Source organism: Phocoena phocoena, chromosome 5, assembly GCF_963924675.1.
Source record: "Phocoena phocoena chromosome 5, mPhoPho1.1, whole genome shotgun sequence".
Classification (NCBI taxonomy): Eukaryota; Metazoa; Chordata; class Mammalia; order Artiodactyla; family Phocoenidae; genus Phocoena; species Phocoena phocoena.
The window spans coordinates 35,927,227-35,937,113 of NC_089223.1; the positions used below are offsets into that span (position 1 = coordinate 35,927,227).

The 9,887-nt window shown below is 40.1% G+C and overlaps 1 pseudogene; it reads right to left on the reverse strand.

The window, feature by feature from the left end:
• Positions 1-2,214: 2,214 nt before the first annotated feature.
• Positions 2,215-3,831, reverse strand: LOC136123454 (protein enabled homolog; annotated as a pseudogene).
• Between the last annotated feature and the right edge of the window lie 6,056 nt (positions 3,832-9,887).

Consider the following 9,887-nt stretch of genomic DNA (forward strand, 5'->3'; position numbering starts at 1 on the left):
ATTGGATGACAATGAATAGTTGATAGAAAAAAAAGAACTGTATACTTGAATTATGATAGCTCATCCATCACAGATCTAAAAATGAAGTTTCTACGTAAACAGGAACTATTTTAACAAGGGGGAAAAAATCCCTCATTCAAACTCTTTGAGTGGTAATGGCTGCAAACTTGCAGCACTTAGAATTCTAACTACGCTATCAACAAGTTCTGTCTTATGAACTTAGATTAAGAAATCTACAAAGCAAATGAAAGTGGATTATTTCTTCAAAATTTTAGTAAAACTACTGATAAAGGTTTCAAAGCAAATATGGCACATAACAACTCAAGCATAAATCAAGATGGAGAGCCTGGAGAATTTTGATTTCCTAAAATTTCAAAAAATTCTATCATTGCAACATACAGGATTTCTCCCTTATTTTAATCTTAGAAGTTTCAAAGAAAAGAGAGTGGATAACATACACACACGTGAGTGCCCACACAAACACGCACGCACACACACACACACGGTGGTAAGTAGAGTATCTAGTTCCTTCTTCCCACCACCTAAGTCTCACTTTATTAAAAGAAAATTATGCGGGACACCCCCTTGTTGTTTTCCCTTTATCTAATGATTTCTGTGACCTTAATTGCTGTCATCATTGTTACTTTTCTAGTATTTCAACATAACAAGATTCAAAAGCAGCTTTGTAGTCAGGAACGTGTACCTGAACACCTGTATAACTGCAGGGCACCAGGGTAATAACAACTGCCAAATTCAGGGATGGAACTTTTGAGTTCCACAGTAAGATGTAACTCATGTGAAGCTCAGAATCATGTTTCAGACCATTGAACTTACTCAAGTTAAAATACAAATAGGTGAAGACATGATGTAAAAGATTAAGTACTTGGTGCTGTTAACATATTTACCAATAAAAGTCACAAAATATTCCTCATTATTATTCATGCAGGTAACTGAGAACGAAGATAGTGCAGAAATTAACTTTAAATAAAAAATTATTCCTTCCCTTCCTCCCATTCCCCTATACTCTACAAAATGTTTTCCCTGGGACTAGGCCTTGAAAAGCCCACTACATATTAGTTTGACATGCATTACTGTCTGCAATTTAAAAAGCTAATTTTGTGGTGATTGTAATTACATTATAAAAATGTCCACATGCGGGCTTCCCTGGTGGCGCAGTGGTTGAGAGTCCGTCTGCCAATGCAGGGGGACACGGGTTCATGCCCTGGTCCAGGAAGATCCCACATGCCTCGGAGCGGCTGGGCCCATGAGCCATGGCCACTGAGCCTGCGCGTCCGGAGCCTGTGCTCCGCAACGGGAGAGGCCACAACAGTGAGAGGTCCGCGTACCGAAAAAAAAAAAAAAAAAGTCCACATGCATAAATCTAAAAAAGGTTGAAAACCTACAGTAAATCTACAATATACTGTTTTACATTTGACCACTGGTTTGTGTTATGTAGGAGTCACAGATTTGGTAAAGCATTGTAACAATTTAGAAAGCCATCTAAATCTTTAAATTCTGGACAAATTTTATGTTTGAATCTACAAAATTGCATGAAGGCTAAACTCGAGAGACTTCTTATCATTCTAAAATTCCTCACTCCGAACAAATCATTTTTAGGACACTTTCTTATAAATATCACCCTTTGAAAGCACATACAATTCGATTTGTTCCACATTTTATGAACTTAACCTACATAGGGCTGAACTCAATTATTCATGGAATATCAAATATGATAGGAAGACAAACCTGAGAGAAACATTTACAATACAATAGCATAACTTGCTAAATTCCTCATCACCATTCTCTGAAAAAAACTTCTCAAGCCTTTCTCCTCTTTATTTTAGCAATGGATTGTGGGAAATGTGCGATTTTCTCTTGACATGAAAATATTTCAATGCACGGTGATCTTGCCTGACGGATTCAGTATTTTCTGCATAACCGATACAGGAACTCCTATACAGCTCTCTTCCATCGTGTTGTAAAGGTCAGAAAAAAGCAGCAAAATGGGAGGGAAATAGCTTACCGCCAGAGTAGTGATGCCTGAAGTCTTTCAAACTATGCTGGTTTTTCCCTCCTTCCAACTGTTTGTCTCCATTTTCTTCTTACAGCTCACAAAATATAAAGGTTTTGTTGTTGGTAACACAGTTGTTCTTTGTAGGGTTTTTTTTTTTCCTTTCTCCAGATTAAAGTCCTATCTCTCCTTAGTTTGATTCTCTATGCAGTATTTGACTTGCTCAGTTCCTGCCTGATTGCATCAATGAGCTCTTCTTTTAGCTTAGTTAATTCTTTTCTCATTTCATCTAAAATGTCCTGCTTCAGCCTGTCATAGTCCAGTCCCTCCATCTGGACTCCGTTGGCACTGGGCTGTGACAAGGGCACAGATTTTGGTCTGTGTAATGAATCATAGGACCTGTTGTCAAAAACAACCTGATTTTACCTTGGAGAATCCCATCTGGAAATAACAGGTGACTTGCTGCCACTCATTGTATTTGTTCTTTCCCAAGGTTTTCTTGTCGGTTCAGGTGTATTTGTTGAAGAGGTCTTAGAAGTTACAGGCTCTGAATCTTCAGTTTTGTCCTCTTTTTGTTCTGTTTCTATTTCTGATCCCTTTTTTAGCAATTCTTCTCCTCCTGGCCAGCAGGGCACTCATTTCTTCCATTAAACCACTACCCTCTAATGGAAGGGGTCCATTTCCACCACCCTTATCTGTTTTAGAGGAGGCTGAATTCACACCAGTGGTATTCCCACCACCTGGGAAGGAGGCATCCTCCATCCATGACACTTTCCTAAGTTTTGCTCCAGCAATTGCAGCTGCAAGTCCAGTTAAAGGGCCATGGTCTTCAGACATGGATCCCGAAAAAACTCCAGTTGCAGGGAGGGGAGGAGCAGGAGTGGGGGGGGGGAGAGGTACCTGATTAGGAAGAGGCGGTGGAGGAGGCGGAGGGGGGGCCCTGAGGACGGAAGTGGAGGGGGTGGAGGGGGCCCTGGGGATGGAGGGAGCGTGGCTGATGCCTGGGCAGGACCCGGTGAGAGTAGAGGAGGGGGTGGAGGTGCAGGCGGTCCCAAGACAATGCCCTGTTGGGCTGGAGATTTCACGCGGCTGAGAGGCGGCCTGCAAGCCTGGCTCAGAAGCTGAGGAGTCGTCTCCACAGAGGCAGGGGCAGCGGCATTTGCCATTCTTGGCTCTAGCTCCCATTCCAGCTGCTCCCTTTCTAGCTGCTCTTGCCGCTCTCGTTCTGGCCTTTCCCGGTCCAGCCTCTCCAGCCTCTCCCCTCCAGACGATCCTGACGTTCCCTTTCTTGTCTCTCTCTCGCTCCAGCTGCTCCTGTTCTAGTCGCTCCCTCTCCAGCCTTTCCCTTTCTAATCTCTCCCTCTCCAGTCTCTCCCTTTCCATTCTTTCTCTCTCCAGCCTTTCCTGCTCCAGCTCCTTTTGTCATTGCTGTTCTTGTAGCTGCCTTCTTTGAATTTCCAATTCTTGTGATGGGCCATTCTGAACTTGGGCAGGTAGTTGTGAATTTTGTCAAGGCAATATTGGCCCCATTTCCTGTGAATTCAACACTTCTAAGGCATGCGTCATGGCACTTGTGAAGACATTGGCATCTTCTTTGCTGCCAAAGTTGAGACCAGACACCTGTCTAGCAACCCTTTAGGAATGGCACAATTTATCACGACCTGATGGTCCTGAATCTTCCTGCCCACCACTCTGAATGTGTTGTTGCCTGTATGATGATATATATGAACTCTGCTGAACCTGACTGAACCACCAGCTGGCACCCACATTTTATTGGCATCATCATAAATCATCACAGCAGCTCTTGCCTGACAGATACTCTGTTCACGTCTCATTGTGCTTTCTTCTTTATGCCTTTAGATGTAGAAGATCCTTGTAGGTTCCAGTCTTTTTTATCGATGGTTGTTCAGATGTTATTTGTGGTTTTGGTGTGTTCATGAGAAGAAGTAAGCACAAGGTCCTTCCACTCCACCATCTTGAAAGACTCCTCCTGTTTTTGTTATTATTAATGCTAAAACGGCTTGAGCATCTGTGTTGCGCTAGATACTACAAGTCAGTTATGTTATGGTTTGTATGGTAACTTAACTTACTCACTTAGCACCAAATCAAAGCTAAAACGTCATTGAAATGTTTTGTTTCTGAAGACTACTTCTGATTTCAGTTTGGGACCCACCCTGGAACCTGAGGCAGTGGTAAACAAGCCGATAGATGGGATCCTGACTGAGCAGAAAATCATCTTTATTCCATCTTCTATAAGCTTTTTAACAGTGGTGGAAAGGTAAGCCACAGTGATGTTTGTCAGCATTATAAATAAAGGTTATCTATTACATGTTTTTACTCAGATTTAAAACCAGGCATTTGATAAAAGTACAATTAAATGTAATTGAATTAATAAAAATAATAAGCTTAAAGAATCCATCCATTTTTAAAACCACATTTGTTAATCATTCAAGCAAGATTGGTATAGCAATTGGGCAAAGGAACTGAATAATTTCCATATGTTTTTTAAGTTTTTTGTGTTTTTTTTTTGGTTTTTGGTTTTTGCGGTATGCGGGCCTCTCACTGTTGTAGCCTCTCCCGTTGCGGAGCACAGGCTCCGGACGCGCAGGCTCAGCAGCCATGGCTCACGGGCCCAGCCGCTCCGCAGCATGTGGGATCTTCGCGGACCGGGGCACGAACCCGTGTCCCCTGCAACGGCAGGCGGACTCTCAACCACTGCGCCACCAGGGAAGCCCTGTGGTTTTTTTTTTTTGAAGAAAGAAATTTGTATAATTCTGGAAGTCCTGTCTTATAAATGAATGCATATGAAGGAGGATAGTTTCTAAGCATTATTACATAATGGAATTATGTGACAATGATTTTGGAGGAGACCATAGTCAGGTTTTAGATATTCATTTAAATATACAACAGATAATCACTGAGCTCTTCCTTTGTGCAAAATTATACTGAAGCATAGGTATTGCTAAATAATCTTTTATAATTTTAGAGACCCTTGAGCCTTGCTACTTCAAATGTGGTCCATGGACCAGCAGCATCAGCATCACCTGGGAGTTTGTTGGAAATGCAGAGTCTCCTGATCTCCTGAATCAGAATTTGTATTTTAATATGACCCATAGGTGATTGTATGCATATTCAAATTTGAGAAACATTTCTTGGGAGCAGTAGCTCTCAACTTTGGTGCCCATTAGAATTCACCGGGGATTTTAAAAAATGCTAACACCTGATACCTGCTCCCAAGATCCTGATCTAAATGGTCTGATCTAAATGGTCTGTGGGCCTGGTCTCTGAGGGATACATCCTTCTAAGTGATTCTAATGTACAGCCAAGATTGGAAACTGCTGGTTTAAAGACTGTCTCATCATAGCACATTACCCCATTACTTTTCTGGGAGGAAGGCTGTGTGGCAGTGAGTCTGGTCAGGGGAAAGTGAAGAGGTACCTTTGGTCAGGAAAAGAAAAAAAGCCTCTCCTGCCTGTCCCTAAAGTCAGGCTTCCCCAACATGGATCACTTGGGAAGTCAATTTAAAAAATAGGGCTTCCCTGGTGGTACAGTGGTTGAGAGTCCGCCTACCGATGCAGGGGACGCAGGTTCGTGCCCTGGTCTGGGAGGATCCCACATGCTGCGGAGCGGCTGGGCCCGTGAGCCATGGTCACTGAACCTGTGCATCCGGAGCCTGTGCTCCGCAACGGGAGAGGCCACAGCAGTGAGAGGCCCGCATACTGCAAAAAAAAAAAAAAAAAAAAAAAAAAAAAATCTCACCTCTAGAGATTTTAATATAGGATGTTTGAATTGGGATCCAGGAATCTCTATTTTAACAAGCAACTGTCACAGGCATTTGGTTCAAAGATCGTACTTTGAGAACTACTGACGTAGAGCCTTAAAAAAAAATTCAGGAGATCAAAAGCATTAAGTGGCTTGTGTCAGGCTTTTTAGCCCCTTCTTCTAGGAACTATGGTTGAAACTACCTTAAAGGTTTAGGTAGTAAAGCTCAAGGATCTTCTTGGTGCATAAATGAATTAAAACCTGTGAAGTGTTTCACATTTGACTTGTCACATTATGTAAGCCCTCAGTGATCACAGTCCTTTAGAAGGTAACTCTCTGAGGGAAGTAATTTTGCCTGGTTTTCATCACTATATCCTCGCACTTTGTTTGGTTTTTTTGTTTTGTTTTGTTTTGTTTTGCAGTACGCGGGCCTCTCACTGTTGTGGCCTCTCCCATTGAGAAGCGCAGGCTCCAGACGCGCAGGCTCAGCAGCCATGCCTCATGGGCATAGCCGCTCCGCGGCATGTGGGATCTTACCGGACCGGGGCACGAACCCATGTCCCCTGCATCGGCAGGCAGACTGTCAACCACTGCGCCACCAGGGAAGCCCTATATCCTCGCACTTCGAAGAGTTGATGGACACATAGGAGGCACCAAAATGTTTGTTAATTAGATAAAGAGTACCTAGACCTTTAACATAGAGACTCACAGTTTGTGTTCTGGAGTTAGGTGAAGTTGTGTTTTTCTGACTTGCTCGCTACATGAACATGGATGAGTTATCTAACTTCTTTGAAGCTCAGTTTCTTCATGGAGACAACAAGTCTTTATAGGGCTGTGAGGAATAAACAAAATAATGCATTTAAAATATTCAGTGTACTATATTATGTAAGTAATATAATATATACTATATATAGTATATATGTTGTATATACTATAAAATATTATAGTATACTATAAGTAATAAATGTTATGCACTACTGTCATTGTAAGTATCACTATTATTAATATTGCCCTGATATTCCTCTGACTACGAATGTTTGGTGCTCAACTTCCAAACCTTATTTTAATGCCATCTAAGCAGATGTCTGTATATAGTTACACTGACTTACATATTCTGTTTAGTTTCTCTCAGACTCATTGGAATGTGACAAGTTCCTCAAAATTCTTAAGTATAGGGTGGGGAGAAAAAAATTAAACCTACTGTGTGTCCATCACCATTTAAGGCATTTATGTTAACACATTGATTCTTCACAAGAACACTCTGGGGTATGTGTTAACTCTTTCGTTTACATCTAAGGAATTTAAACGCTTTTGTTAATTTGTTCAGCATTATGCTCAAAACCAAGTATACTGTTTGCATTTTCTTTTAGCAATTCTGCTTCCACAGTCTCTTAGTGGAACATTTTATTAGTTTCTGGATTATAAAGTATAAAATTATTTCCTATTCTTATTTCCTTTCCAATGTCAGGTTTCTTTTTTTTAAGAGCCTTTAGTATCTGAATTATTCAGTTCTATACACCTTGTATCTTAGATCTTTTGAAGAATATTCAAGTATATTTATTTTGAAGACTAAATCTTTCAAGTCACTCCTACCCTAAAGAAGGCTAAAACTTCCTTCCTTTTCCTTTTCAAAAGGAAATGGATTTCATTGGAAAGAACATATAATAGTGACTCAGAGTAAATGTTCTTAATCTTATTTAAGATGAACATGGACAAGATATATGATAAATATAAGTATTCTTAAAGATATTTTACAAATGTACTTAATATTAATTTCCTAATGATTTTCATGTATCTTTCTTTTAGGATCCTTCCTGAGCGTTTCCTGGCAATTTTAAAATGAAAGATTGATGTTAGGTTTGATGCAGTTATTGGATATAAAATGAAAGAAAAATAAGTGCTTGGTCTTTTGAAAACTGATTTACAAAGTTTAAGCTGATTTCATCTAATATTAATCAGAATTTTAATGTTTGGACTTCTGCTTTTCCTAATTACCTTTTTTTCTTCAATACCATCTTTTGAGGTTCTGGCAAGTCCTAATGTCATATAATACACAGAAATATATGAGGAACTGATTTTGTGAAAAAATGAAGAAAAAGAGAAACAGTTTTACAATAATTCCCAAGATTCTGTGGCTCATTGAAGGCTCTGCAAGGTTTGTACTAAAAATATTTAAGATGTATTTTTATTTTTAATTACACTTAAATTTTATATAATTCACATTTCCTTTTCTATTCTACATCAAAATGGAAACTTCAAACTCGCTAAATACAATGAAGGACTATATCTAGTGGTATTTCATAATGAATCTCATGCGATATAAGAAATATTGCTCAAACATTCCAGCCTACACATTACTACTGCTTTCTGAGAAATACCTCACATTCCAATGCCAAACATTTCGGCACAAGGAAATTAGAGATGAACACGTGTTGCAAGGATGAAAGCATCTTTGGGATTTGAGGCAGAGAATTGGGAGAATGTACCCATAAGTAGCAACAATAATAAATGGACCAAACTTAAACTTTTGGTGTTTCTATCTTTTTATTTTGAACAGAACATAGCTTAACCTTCAAATGAAAGGAAAATGGATTATGTGATCAAGGTCTTTTTCTTTTTCTCTTTTAGTATCTGGAAATCTGTTTAAGGAAAGTTATACTATAGATTCTGTAACATATAAGTAAATTTCATCTGAAGGTATTTCTACAATAAATTTCTCCCTGTTTCCCATCAACTAACTTCTTCTAATACAGAGAATCAAAATTAAATGTAGAATATACATCAAAATATATATTCTACATTTACTTGATGTAAGTACATACCAGAGTCAAAAATGCCTGCTTTCCAGGGACTTTCCTGGTGGTCCAGCGGTTAAGATTCTTGCGTTTTCATTGCAGGGGGTACGGGTTTGACTAATATCCCGAATGCCACCTGGTGCAGCCAAAAAAAAAAAAAAAGGTCTGCTTTCCAAAACATCATTATATTGAATATTGTAACTTGGAGTCCTCTCCATACTTTAGTTCTACTAGAATATCTGTGAATCGCCAGCATTTATGGATTTACCTAGACCCTATTATGTTAGCAGAGAATGACACTAGAAGGTGGAGAGTCCGTTATAGTCATCTTTTAACTCATTTTGAAACGGATTGTTTGTTCTTTTGATTAAGTTACACCAGTTCCAGCTTGTCAAGTGGCAAGTTTCAACAGACTAGGAGAAAGCCTTTAGTGAAACTTCAGTAAGATAACTGAGGCCCAAAATGTACTGACAGCTTTCCTCTTTTCACAATAAACTTGCTTTGGCTCTTAACACACTTGTCTAAAATTAGCACTTGGATGAATTTTGGCATTGACCATTGTGAGAAATAAGTACTACTTCTCTTTTTTGCGAGGTACTTCCTGGATATTATGCTAGCTCTGAACCCACTTCTCAATAGTTTAATGGGAAAATCCATCTCAGCCATCAACCGTGCTACTTGTAAGGGTCACACCAAAATCAGAGAGGCTTACATTGTTTTCAGGTAAATACAGAAAGACACCCAATTGTCAACTGTCATGGTACCCTGTGGTCCTAAACTAGGACCTTGAAGACCGATGGCTCTCTCCTTTGCAGGGTACAGAAATCCTGACTGTGGCGGTGAGCCACCCTCCCTGGACACACCCTAAAGCCTTCTTCTGAGCCCTTGCTGTCACGCTGGGGCTCTGCCATGGGACTGCTGAGGCTCACCAGCCTCTCTCCTATTCCCTTTGAGAATATGTCCATGCTTGCTTCAGAAACACTATTCCCCACCCCTGCCCCCATGCCACCATTCTCACTTGCCAGAAATCTACACTTTTTAATGGAAATGAGGGTTAGAAAGAGTGGGGAATCAGACCAAAGAAAAGGGTTAAAACTGACCCTCAATACCTTCTCAACACCAACCTGGCTAGTGAGTAAACGGCCAGTAAGTATTTTACAGTGGGGAAGGGGAGCAATTAAGAGCCTCCTCTCCCAGGCTGGGTGATAGATTTACCTCCTTGGACAATTCTATGTGTGTGACATCATTATCCCCATTTCAAAGATGAGATAACTATAGACCAGGGAAGTTCACCAAACACGTAAAATCACATGGCTACT